Source organism: Capsicum annuum, chromosome 9, assembly GCF_002878395.1.
Source record: "Capsicum annuum cultivar UCD-10X-F1 chromosome 9, UCD10Xv1.1, whole genome shotgun sequence".
Taxonomy (NCBI): domain Eukaryota; kingdom Viridiplantae; phylum Streptophyta; class Magnoliopsida; order Solanales; family Solanaceae; genus Capsicum; species Capsicum annuum.
This window is the reverse complement of record NC_061119.1, coordinates 179001784-179016576: the sequence shown is the minus strand read 5'-3', so window position 1 is coordinate 179016576 and position 14793 is coordinate 179001784.

Below are 14793 nucleotides of genomic sequence, written 5' to 3'. Positions count from 1 at the left end.
TATTTCTAAGACTTGAACTCGTGACCACCTGATCACATGGAAACAACTTTATTAATTACTTCGTGACTCCCCTTTAGATAATACAAATTAACTATTTCTAAATAAAAAAAATTATGAAAATGTGATACAATAGATAAATGGCTAATTAACCATGGATAATTAATGATGGCTAATAGTCAAATGTTTAGATGAAAAACATGCACATTTATTCCCTACCTTTAATTGGACAAACTGCATAATGGAGAGGTAGAAGATCAATTGTGATTTTTAATAATTTATGAAAGAGAAAAATGTATCTGCACAACCACAAGTTAATTATAAAGAAAATAGTTAACATGCATAACAGACCGCTTCAAAAATAAATAATTTGATAAAGAAAAATCGTTGAAACTGAAGTTAAACTCTACCTGCATGCTGCTACTAGATAACATCATCCAATATATAAATATTAAACAAAAAACCTGCGGAAGAATGCTAACTAGAGTACAAATAAAAGCATAAAAAAGTAGTATACTACACCTATATAGATTTTGCTCCTATCCTCTTCAGATCCTTAATTTAATTTGTTTATAGATCAATCATGTTTTTCCTCCTTCTAGCTTAGATTCTCTATAATTGTAGTCAAAAAATTCACTATCAACCTCTTCATCTGCACAAAATAATAAAAAATATATATGAAAGTTTAGATCTGTTTTACTTAACATATGTTGGCTAAAAATCATTTGAAGAGAACTTAGTGATGCTAGCTATATATATTTGTTATACGTGCATAACTATTGTACTAAAGGATAATTAAGATCTTTAAAATAGGTAATAATAATGGGCAACCAAAAGGTAAAAAAACTGAAACTTTAATGTATTCATTCATGAGTTATTTATGTCTATTTGTTTTAATTATTTCTCTCTTCTATGTTGTTTTAGAATGTATATTTTATTTTTTAAACTAGAAAAAACGAAAAAAAAAAGCCACAAAAGAATAAATAACTTTCTAAGTATCTTTAAGTGCCACGTCACCGATTTCATATTTCTCCTTTATTATTATATATTGATTCTATAAATATGAGTGGTTAGTGAATTATGTAGTGGTTGTAATATTGAGATATTTTGTTGGTTTCCTTATGAAGGAAACATTCTTATTCTTCTCTCCTGTTCAATGATTTTCTCTCTTTCCCTGCATTTGAGAGCTAAGCAGAGCTTATCATCATTGGTTTAAGAACTTTATTAAACACTCATACATAGAATCGTTGTGTTAACAGGTAAATATAAATTAAGGTGTCGTTTGGTACAAGTACAAGTAATGAAGGATTTATTAATGCAAGAATTACTAATGCTGGGATTAGTAATGCAGGAATTGTAGTGCTAGGTGTTTGATGTATTCTATTAAAAACTAAATATAGCATTTATTATATATGTTTGGATTTAAAACTTTACAAAATTTTCTTTACAATTATACACTTAATTTTGTTGGATTTTCTATTATATTTAACAAGTTAAGTTGAATATCTAAATTAAACATAACATATTTGTGCATGAATTCTAAGTAATGGGTAGATTTTTTCCCTCCTCTTTTAAAATTCAAGTTACCTAAATGTAAGATGATAAAATATTTAAAGTGAAGGTGTGCCAATAAATTGATTATACAATTAATTTTTACCCCCCTTAGGTGATTGTTTAATTTATTTGATTCTTAAATAGGACATATTTGATCTACAAAAATCTAAAACAACAAATAATTGTAACATTACATAGAGAAGAATAAAAAAAAATGTAAAGTACATTATGTAGGAACAACATAAACTCTATTTGATAATGCAATTTCAAAGTTTACAAGGCCGACAATAGAACGTTAAATATATTTCCATTGATCAATACTTTCTGTAGGCAAAATGAGAAGTTGAGATTGAAGGATAGTTTAGTCATTTAGGGGTCTTATCCAAGTACTATTAAGCCTGAGATAAGCTATCGCATTGTTTCCATGGGATAAAATGATACACCCTATGATGTATCAGTACTCCACGTATTAGGTGAGTTTAATTGAACTGAGTAGCCAAACAATTTATTGGATTAGACTAAGTTTTAATTGAAGAACTATTCTAATTAGTGCAGCATACCAAACGAGCCCGAAATGATACAACTTGATGAGCTCTGCTGACTAGGGCGACACTTTGCAACGTTTGATTGCTTGTTCAAAACATGCCACCTACACTCTTTATGCATTATTTTAATTGTTAGATAAAAATGAAAATATTGTAGCCTAAACCCGAACATGATCTCACACAATGCTCAAGGGCCTAGGAGGCACGCTTACCAAATTACCAAGTCCAACAAATACTTTTGAGTGGCCTCTTAAAATACTCTAATCATTTAAACTGATTGATCTGTTTTGTCACGGCACACATTTAGAAAAATAAAGAAAAATTTTAAATTGTGTGTTTTTCCTAAGTTTCAATGATCACAAACTAGCTTCTTATGTTTGCAGGATGAAAATGGAAGCAACGACTTTGTACTTGAATCAAGAAGGAAAAAATGTTCTCCAATGAAAACTCCAACTGTTGAGATTCGATAAAACAAGGACAAAACATCATGGTGAATAGGAAAAAGAATCAAGTATCATCACAAAGTAAAGATGGTCACTAAGGAAGGAAATAACGATATGATGGTCACAAAGGAAGGAAATACGAAGGTATCTGGTACGGGCATATAATGTCATCTTGATTTCCCATAAATACAACCTTGATGACCACAAATCCCTTGGGTTTTCCAAAAAGAGCCAAATCAAGGCTGACAATCAATTCTATCAACAGTAACAAAAGATGCAGAAAATCTATCTTGTTGCCACATTAATGGTCCAACGATATGCCACACGCGATATCTATTAATAGAGTATAGGAGGCTAGAATTCATTTGTACATCTTCACTTGTGCAAAATTCTAGTTACTTCTATCATCTTGTAGAGTTTATTTTAACAGCATATATATAGTGAATGCAAAAAAAAAAAAAAGAAAAAAGGAATAGATTAGGTGCTATACAAGTAGAAAATGCTACCATATTTTAAGGAGCTGCAATCAATTCTGTAAATTGAACATTGTGACCATCAAAAGCAATAACATGTGGTCGTTTTTTCTATTTTTGTAATCACAAAAATGATCAAAAGTTGTGGTCTTAAAAACAGTGGTTGCTTTCTTCAAAGCGGTAACATATGGTCGTTTTTTCAAAAAATAAAAATAAAAAGTAATTCAATATTAATTTCTTTTTTAAAAAAATATTTTTTAATTTTTTCTAATTTAAAAAATCAATCACCAGTGGTCGCTTTTACAAGTTTAATTAAATAATTTTTTTAATAGTGATCACATTTATATATATAATTAATTAATTTTAATAAATTTATATATAATAAAATTAATTTTAATAAAAGCGACCACATGTGATCACTTTCTTATATATATTTAATTAATTTTAATAAAAATGATCACTTGTGGTGCTTTTATATATGTATTAATTAAATAATTTTAATAAAATCACCCATAAGTGATCACTTTTGGATATATATTTAATTAATTAATATTTATAAGAAGCGGCCACATGTGGTTGCTTTTATTTAATTAATTAAATTTATAAAAAAACAACCACATGTGCTCGCTTTTGAAAATATACATTTAATTAATTAATTTTAAGAAAAGGAACCACATGTGATCACTTTTTTATATAGTAATTAATTAACTTTAACTAACCGACAACATGTGATCGTTTTTGGATGTATACATATTATTTAATTAATTTTTATTATATTAATTAGTTAACTTTAACAAAAGAGACCACGTGTGGTCACTTTTATTTAATTAAATAATTAAATTTTGTAAAAAGCGATCACATGCGGGGGCATTTGGATATTTTTATTAAATTAATTTTATGTAAAGCGACCATGTCGCTTTTTATTTTTTTAATTAATTAAGTAAATATTTTATTAAAAGCAACCACATGTGGTCCCTTTTGTACATTTAATTATGTGGCCACTTTTGTATTTTTAAGTATTTATTTTTTTAACAAAATCACTTTTAAAAAATAATTAATTAATTATATAAAAGCGACCACATGTGCTCGATTTTTTTTGTATTTTTGTAAGAAAAATTACAGTATATATGCTACATTCCATGTCAAACCGGCTATACAATATAACCCACCAATCAAATTTAACATCGAAATCAATTTTAACATCTAATCAACCATCATTAAATACAAACATTAAAATCAAATTATTAACGCACACAAAGTTTATCAATATTTCAAAAATAAACTACAAATCATCGAAACATACAAAAGAGTGCTAAGCTACAACCCGCCATCCTCATCCTCATCCTCATCTCCATCCTCAGCCATAGAATCAGAATTCTCTGTAGTGTAATAATCATCAAGTAGGCTTAGGCCTTACATAATTCGAGGTGCATCACCAGGACACGAAGGAAGAATTCATGGAGAATGAAGAACATTATTGATCTACTCCTGCATTATTTTCATTTGCGATGCAGTTTCCTCCTCTTCTTTCTCGACCTCCCACTCTGTGCAGCAAGCTCTTTAGTGAGCTGAGATACCATATTTTCTAACCATATAACAGTTTCTCTATCAACTGATGAGGTAGAGAATGATACACAGTGCGAAGACCTAATACTCTCTGTAAAATATTTTCTATGATAGACGTAGACCATGCCTCTAACTTAAAAAACCTACATATTATTTCCAGTACTCCTTCTCTACATCTTCAAGTATTGGATCCCCTTGACTTTCAGGAGACTGAGTACCGCAAAACTCATTAATCAACTGTATATATTTGTCCTATATTTAAAGTATAGTAAAAAATTCATAATAAAAAGATATTAAACAATTCATACTTAAATAATATCAACTATGAGAAAAAAAATCATAAATACAAATGTGATTCTTACATTGATAGCTTTTGCATGTGGCTCAATTCAGAAATCTTCATCTGTTGGGGTCTTTTTCTTCCTTACGTGGATCTCCTCAAATATTTCATGTAAATCAACTTTCCTACACAATTTTTTTTGCTACATATGATAAAATTATTAATCTTTAAATAAAAAATAGTTAAAATAGAAACAAACAGTTAAATCGATAAAAGTTACATACCGTTTTTCGTCCACAAAAATTTGACTAACAGCTCCTGTAGTGTGTAAAAAGCCAACCTTGATAGATACTCTAGCTTTCTTTCCTTTTTTCCTCAACACTTGATATTCTTCGCTATTCCATTAGGGAAGAAAATATCTTCACATTTCCTCAACTATATAACTTGGTATTGTCCTTTTTCTTCTTGCATAATCCAATAGACCTTTCATTCTAAGTTTTACTCTTCTAAAAAAGTTCTTCCAGTATTGCAAAGTGATCCGCTAGATCATACCAAAAATATTTCTACAAGAAAAATAGCAGTTTTATATACAATTTTTTGGTCTAACAATGTGTTAAGAAGTTGATAAGATAAATCATTACCTGAAATCCTTTAAACATTTCCTCTCTATAAAATTCTAGAACCTTTTGCCAACTTGTATAATAACCTTTGAAGTTGTGACAGTTGCATTTACTCGTAATTTTGGCGATTCTACCATTGGGCATAAACCTACAATACAAGATCACACATTAATATCATAGAGCACAATAATATGGGAAATGAAAAATAAACAGTGTTTTTATATTTAGAAATCATACCGTACTCCATATGAAATAATATATTCCTTCTGACTAGCATCTCTCTGTCCTGGCTGCGGAGCAAGTGATACTGAATGCACTGTCGTAGGTGTATTTGAATCACTAGATTGTGTACCCATAATGAAGAACAGTCAACCCAATAGATCCACTAGAATCACTATGGGTACGTGGATAACTACTAGCAGAAGGAAGGGCAGGTGATGGTAAATGAATGTAAGTGCCACCAATCGTCTGGTAGTACTGTGACATTATTGGCATGGCGATGGGGTCGGAAAAAGTCTTTTTAGATCCATGAAATGGACCAACATGCATAGGAGAACTAACTGAATGATGCAACAACCTAGAATAAGAGGGTCGTGATGGCATGTCATTTGACTGACCCTCAAATATATGAATCCCTATCGATTATCTATAAAGTGGAGGTAGTTTATTAGTTTTTGTCTTAGTAGGATAATTTTTTTCCTTACATTTGTCATCTTTACCTACCATCTAAACTATTTATAGTTAAAAAGTAGTTAGCCTTTACAAAATGAATATCAGAAAATGATCCTTTTAGAATCTTATAGAAAAAAGAAGATTTGTTGTAAAAAGAACACACATCCATTTTCAAGTCATTAGTCCACATTCCAAGTAACTATTCATTAATTGTGAACAAACATCTATTTTGTGAGAATGTTACATTGAATCACAGAAATACAAAATGAAAAGAGTTAAAAGATATTCCATATCCACCTAGGCTTTCTGAGAATAGCCTGACTAAGTGAGGATTGCACAAGGAAATTAAGGCAAAAACAAATTTTGATTGATTTATTAAGTATAAAATGAAAGCTGGGAGGAGTAGTTGAAAGCTTTGGTAGAACCCTTATGCCTTAAGAATCACAAATAAATCGTAAGATAATTATTAATTACTCAAACCCAATGGAAAACTAGCAGCGAAAGATAAAAGCACTCAGTAGCTCTTTTAAAACTTCTTGATAATGTAAGATCATAAGATACTAAGCATACTGGACTTTTAAAAAATATTTAAATGAATGATATAAGGAGGAGAAAAATAAAAGTAAACTTGCCCATCATATGTTGGATACAATTACACCTTAATTTTTCCAGTCAAATATGGTTCTTTTTATGAACCGTAATAGTCCATCAAAGATGGTTATTTATCAGAACATCTAATAGAAATATTACACCTATTTTTAATTTGATTGGCAAGTGTATTAGTTAAAGAGCAGCAAACTACTCCAAAGTATTCACAGAAGAGAGTCTGTATGATGATCTTAAAAAGTCTAGCATGGCCACTCGAGAATATAATAAATTCTTCATGATCAAATTAAATCTATTTATACAGAAGTATTTTTATTGTACGTTCTACATCACCATTCACTTATCGTACTCATAATGTAACCATTATAAGACGAACACTTATGACTTGAAATTAATGTACTAATGAGTTCCAGCAAACTAAACTAAAAATTCTAGGTTATAACTGCTAAGGTCAACTCACAATTAATGCATTTTTCATTATTTGCCTTTTCTGAGTTGATTCCTCAAAGTGTCATTGAACTTGTGAAAACGTCCCACATTTCAGTCTATTATATATCGATCTTAAACAAGAAACATAAAAAGTAAATAGTACAAAACATAAAAACATCAATAAATAACAAATACAACCTACAAAAACTAATCCTCCTCTCCCAAAGATTCTCCACTAAACCATTCACTCTCTTCAAAAGTTTCCTCATCTTCTACCCACTCAACCTCTTCGTCTGCAATATTAACTTCTTTGAAAATATTTTCTGGATGGTTCAAACTATCCACTAAATCAATGTCCATTAACAAATGATCAGTCTTCATTTCATTTTGATATGGGGTCTCCAACACATTCTCAACTTTCACCCGCCCTATAGGCTTTATTTTGATTATAACCCACCAATCAGACTCATCCCTATGCAACAAATAAAGAGAATAATACACTTATTTATCATTTTATGCGAGAACAAAATGATCATAAATAGGATACTTCCTACTGTTCTTAATTTCAATAATGTTATACTCCTTAAGTACTCTTATGCCTCTAGTGCTGGGATCAAACCACTTACACCAAAAGAGTACTATTTTTTTATTGGCCAACTAGCATACTCTATTTCTAAGATATCTTGTATGATGAAAAAGTAATCAACATCATCATCACCCTTAATCCAAACATTACTATTATTTGTTTTCCTTATTTTAAAGTATTATTCAGTGGAAAATTTAAATCCATTTACAGTGTAATGGGACATTGTACGTGCTTCAACAGGTCCCAAAGAAATATTCTTTAAGAACTAATCATATGCGGACGCATTTGGTGAGTGGTATACCTATATATACATATATATATGTTGAAGAATGTGTAAATACTTAAATTTTATTGTAATATTATTAAAACTACACACCTGTTATGTATACCATATTGCAAAGGATTAATACATTTGATTTGGTGAAATTGAGTCTTAAAAGAACTACAAATTCATCATGTGAAACACAATTTGTTTCCTTAGAGAAATGAGTAATTAAATCGGATATGTAAATATTTAATATCCTTACTTTAAAAAGGGCTCAACTTCCGGAAAATTCAGCAAGGCATACAACATTGCTAATTTGTGCTCCATGGTAATGAGCTGGTAAAAGTTGGTATTTTTTGCCTTACTACCTGATTGATTGAAAATTGATATTGGTTGCAAATATGACTCATTCTCATCATTCTAGTGTCAATTCGGTCTATTTCTTAAACAACCAATTTGATCACCAAAGTAGTATGAACAAAATTGGGATGTTTATTTTGAACGTTCTACTCAATTATAGAGCCTTCCACTCTATATTTATTTTTATGGCCCCTTTTTAATTTTTTAATTATCCTGCATAATTTTAAGATTAGGTGTTTACTATATAAAAATAGATATGTATTTGAATAATTAATTAATAAATTAAATATGTTATAATTACTTATCGCTCGCCTGGATACATCCATCTAGTTTGAACTGGACTGTTTAGCCGGGCTTCATGGACAAGGTGAATGGGAAGATGTTTCATCACATCGAAGAACTCAGGTGAAAAAATCTTCTCCAACTTGTTGGTGATAACAACAATATTACTTTCATTCGAACCAAATTTTCTTCTTTTAATGTGGTGGAACATAGTCTTTGAAGAACAAACTAATCTCTGTTATTGGTTTCCACATGTTTTAACACAAATCATTAAAATCAATCAGAAGTAACTGCTCTATGAAAAGATGAAAATCATGAATTTTCAAGTAACTAATGAATATTTCAAGCAACACACTTAACCATTTTCAAATCACTAATACACATTTCAAGTAACTACACTTGATCATTTTTAAGTCAATAGTTCGATATTTCAAGTGACTACACTTGATCAGTTTCAAGTCACTAGTAAGCATATCAAGTGACTACACTTAACCTTTTTCAAGTAAATAATTCACATTTCAAGTAACTAAACTTAACCATTTTCAGGTAACTATTTTATATTTCAAGTCAATACACTTAACCATTTTCAAGTCACTAATACACATTTCGAGTGACTACACTTGATCATTTTCAAGTAACTATTTCGATATTTCAAGTGACTACACTTGATCATTTTCAGGCCGTTAATACACATTTCAAGTGGCTACACTTAGCCATTGTCAAGTCACTAATTTAAATTTCAAGTGACTACACTTAATCATTTTCATGTCACTAGTACACATTTCAAGTGACGACACTCAACCTTTTCCAAGTAACTAATTCACATTTCAAGTAACTACACTTAACCATTTTCAAGAAACTAATTCATATTTCAAGTCAATACACTTAACAATTTTTAAGTCACTTATACATATTTCAAGTGACTACACTTGATTATTTTCAAGTCACTATTTCCATATTTTAAGAGACTACAATTGATCATTTTAAAATCACTAGCGCACATTTCCAGTGACTACACTTAACTATTTTCAAGTAACTAATTCACATTTCAAGTAACTACACTTAACGATTTTCAAGTAACTAATTCATATTTTAAGTCAGTAATACACATTTCATGTGACTAAACCTGATCATTTTGAAGTAACTATTTTGATATTTCAAGTGACTACGCTGATAATTTTCAAGTCACTAGTACATATTTCAAGTGATTACTGAACCCACACATAGGTTCCTGAACCTTAGAAATTTTTCTGGATTTTTGGTCTGAGGGTAGGTGTAATACCCCATATTTCGGACTAGGATGAAAATCCGTCATTCCTATGCGTAGACATTTCAAAAGCCTCAAATCCTATGTAAATTTAGTGTGTTAATAAATTATGCAGTGTGGGAATCTATTTGAGCATGAATTTAGATCATATAGGTCCCCTAACTCAAGTACAAGTTCAAACCTTTCCTATCATTCAAGTTTTAGTGAGCGTCAAAACTTTGGTCAATTTCAATCGACCATACCTCATGGTATATAACAAACTGGCTGACTTACTAATATCAAATGAAATCTCTTTGAATTATCTTTTCAACGATACCAATTTCGCCTAAATCCGATATTGGAGCAAAGATTTATACCCATTTTAGTCCAACATGTCTGGCTGGGAAACTAGTGACGACAATTGTGACAAGCCATCACGCCCGTGATGGCCTATCAGCAATGTCATCAGACCTGGGAAGATTTATGAACCTGGTGATGACATTTTGTGACAAGCCATCACGCCCGTGATGGCCTGTCACCAATCTCGTCAAGCTTAACTAGACACTCAAAATTTCACCCTTTTGTGATGACAATTCGTGACGGCCTATCACCAACTTGACGGCTTGTCACGAATGTCGTCAACTATTTTTCCCAATAATTGAGGGATGTTCTAGTAAGGGTATTCTGGTTTTTTTCCTTTACTTTCCATGACTTATAACCCTCAAGGAGCGTATTATCTTCCATTCTCTTTAGTTAAACATCTCAAAAAGCTCTCTCATACACTCTCAACCACAAGATTAGGGTTTTCTCTTAAGATCAAAACTCTCAAGAACAAGACCTAGGGTTTTCATATAAGAGTCTATTTCAAGGAAATTTTGCCATTAATCTTCTCGAATTCTTAATCTAAGGTATGAGTAGTGTTCATCCATGGGTTTCTTTCATCCATGGAGCTCAAGAATCATGTTTTAAATTATAAATTATGATTTCCTTGTTGTTTTATTACTATATTCATGTTGATGATAGTTTTTTAGATTCAAGGTTGTATCTTGATGTGTTTTTCATGAAGCATGTGAATAGGTTAGTTGGAAACCCATGAATTTGGGTGGTTCAAGATTTCTAAATTTGTTAAGTACACCTATTCTCAATATTATACATGCAAGGTGTTTGATAAAATGCTTAGGATGCTAGAAATTCATGTTTACATGGTTCCGTGATATCTAAATGACAAGTCCATGTTAGCTATATACTTCAATATAAATTCCATGCTATTGATGTATTTATATTGTTGTGGTATGAAGCATGTATGATAATGGATATATACTATATGTACATGAAATGTATCCATGCACTCCCTACCATGCTTAAGATGTTGAAGAACTACATGAAGTATAATATCCCCTACTTATGACAATGTGAATTGTGGACTCCAATCTTATGATCAAGTCAATTATGTTGTGTAAGTTTCCTTCCATCGAGTCCTGGGGGTATTCGTACCCAAAAATATAGCTGTGTGCCTAGAGTCATGTCATGTTACCATGATACTCTTAGTTAAGCCATGATCTATTGAATTCAGTCAGTCATGTGACTCAGGAAAATTCTATAGCCTTAGTAATCTCAGTAGTTCAGTAATCTCAGTGATCTCAGTACCCAGTAATATCTGTAACCTCAGTATTCCAAGTCAATCTTAGTAACATCAGTACTCTCAACCATTCCTCAAAACTCAGCACATTCCATCAGTCATCGAAATCTAGTAAACTTAGTTAAGCTTCACTAAACAATACCACTAGCATTAGTCTAGTTAATCAGTATCAGTTTAGCTAATTAATTCAGTTCAGTTATTTAGTTCAGCCTATTTATTCAGTTCAGTGTCTTTCATATGGGAGTAGGATTCAACAATGAGTGAGCCTAGGGATGGGGACTCACCTGCTAGATTAGGACTGAGATCCGTAGAAGTAATCCCTAAGTTCTAGAACTAAGTAGCCAGCGTAGGTACGAGATGTCACCCGTTAGATAGGAATGACATACTCAGGGGTCACCTGTTAGCACATTTATATGTATAGGACTGATCCCAGGAGTCACCCGCTATATTAGGACTGACTCCACAACAGATGTCTTTACTGGTGGCGCGGTACTGACAACCTTCTAGTCAGGGTAGAGATTAGACCCTATTCAGCTTAGCTTGGGGCATGTCGGTTAGATGAACACATCCTACAGTTTTAGTTACAAATTCAGGACTGTCAGATACAATCAACTCAGTTCAGTAGTACAGATTAAGTAATGTTAGAGACATTCAATCCTTATCATTATAAATAGACTTCAAGATCACCCATTAGATAGGACTGATCTCAGCTATAGTTAAACAATATCAGAATCATCAGATTTAAAGATCACCTACTAGATAGGACTGATCTAAAATTCAGTTACTCCATATAGAATGGAACTCAGATAGTTCCATTAGAACTTAGAATGTCAGATACAGTTGCTCAGTATCAGTTACATCGGTTAGGTCGATCATCACAATTATATCTGTTATATCAGTTCTCTGAACTCATGTATCAATCACATCAGTTATCAGAATTCATGATATTAGTATTTAGCTTCAGGACTGTTAGACACAGTCAATAAGACCAGTTCTTCATAATTCAAACTGTCAGAAATAGTTATTTATCTATTCAGTATCTCAATATCTATAAATTCATGTCGACAGTATTCAGACTCAGTAGTCAGTATCACCACGAGTTAAGTTATAGTTGCTTATGCATGAATGTATTCTCACATTCATAGTAGTCAGCATTGTTCAAGCATATAATCCTTTGCATTTAGCCTACCTCACTCGTATACTCAGTACATTTAGATATACTGACACATTTATGTTATGGTGCTTTCTCTTATATTACACCGTAGGTTAGAGACACGAGCTCCAGATTAGCAGTAGATTCTAGTATCAGCAGTAAGAGTTAGAAGTAAGTCCTTATCTTTTGAGGACACGATGATTTCATTACTATTTTAGTTTTCAGTTTATTTCAGTAGTTGGAGTTATTTGGAGATATGTCCCATCAACTCCTTATTTAGATAGTTAGAGGCTTTTATATTATCATGTTTAGATAGTTTATTTAAGTTATTTTGGGTATTTCATACCCTACTCAGATGTTATGTTTTTATCAGATTTGAACCTTATGGCCTTACAACCTTTATTTCTACATTTATTCAGTATATAGGTACAGAATTAGTTATGTTCTTATGTCTCCGCTCATGCATATTGACTAATCAATCTCAGACTCATCGGTATTTTCAGTTCATGGTATTAGTCTTCTTTGAGCTTACTCATTCTCATGTTCAAATTTCAGTACAAACTTGGTATTCCGCTCCATGCTCAATTCCTAGTTCAAACTTGGTATCTTTACCATTGTATATTCGTTTGCATGATCATGAGCCAGTTCATTCATATATTCTAACATCAGATATGCACGATCATCTTATCAGTACTCTCCCTCATGTACTTATGAATCAGTTATGCATGTATCAGATATGCATGTTCAGTATGATATGTTCAACTTATCAATCATGTCAGCTATGAAATCATGATCAGTCATTCTTGCTCTATATCTATATCAGGTGTCTTTTCTCTCATCTCAGCAAGTCTAATTCGAGGACGAATGTTCCCAAGGGGGAGATATTGTAATACCCCACATTTCGGACTAGGATGAAAATCCATCATTCCTATGCGTAGATATTTCAAATGCCTCAAATCCTATGTAAATTTAGTGTGTTAATTAATTATGTAGTGTAAGAATGATCATGAATTTATATCATATAGGTTTCCTAACTCAAGTACAAGTTGAAAGCTTTCCTATCGTTCAAGTTTTAGTGAGTGTCAAAACTTAGATCAACTTTAATCGACCATAACTCGTTATATATGACAAATTGGGTGTCTTACTATATATCAAATGAAATATCTTTGAATTATCTTTTCAACAATACCAATTTTGACTAAATCCGATATTGTAGTAAAGAGTTATACCCATTTTACTCCAGCATATCTGGCTGTAAAACATGTGACGACAATTGTGACGGCCTATCAATAATTTCATAAGACCTGGGCAGATTTTTGACCCTGGTGACGACATTTTGTGACAGGCCCTCATGCCCGTATGGCCTATCACCAATGTCGTCAACCTTAACTAGAAACTCAAAATTTTACCCTTTTGTGACGACAAATCGTGATGGCCTATCACAAACTTGACGGCTTGTCATGAATGTCGTCAGCTATTTTTTCCAGCAATTGAGGAACATTTTAGTAAGGGTTTTTTGGTCTTTTTCCTTCACTTCCCAAGACTTGTAACCCTCAAGGAGCGTATTATCTTTCATTCTCTTTAGTTAAACATTTCAAAAAGCTCTCTTATACACTCTCAACCACAAGATTAGGGTTTTCTCTCAAGATCAAAACTCTCAAGAACAAGCCCTAGGGTTATCATAGAAGAGTCTATTTCAAGGAAATTTCACCGTCAATCTTCACGAATTCTTAATCTAAGGTATGCATAGTGTTCATCCATGGGTCCCTTTCATCTATGGAGCTAAAAAATCATGTTTTAAATTATAAATTATGATTTCCTTGTTGTTTTATGACGATATTCATGTTGATGATTGTTGTTAGGATTCAAGGTTGTATCTTGATGTGTTTTTCATGAAGCATCTGAATACGTTAGTTGGAAATCCATAAATTTGGGTGGTTCAAGATTTTTAAATTTGTTAAGTAAACCTATGCTCAATATTATGCATGCAAGGTGTTTGATATACTGCTTAGGATGCTAGCAATACATGTTTACATGGTTCCATGATATTTAATTACAAGTCCATGTTAGCTATATA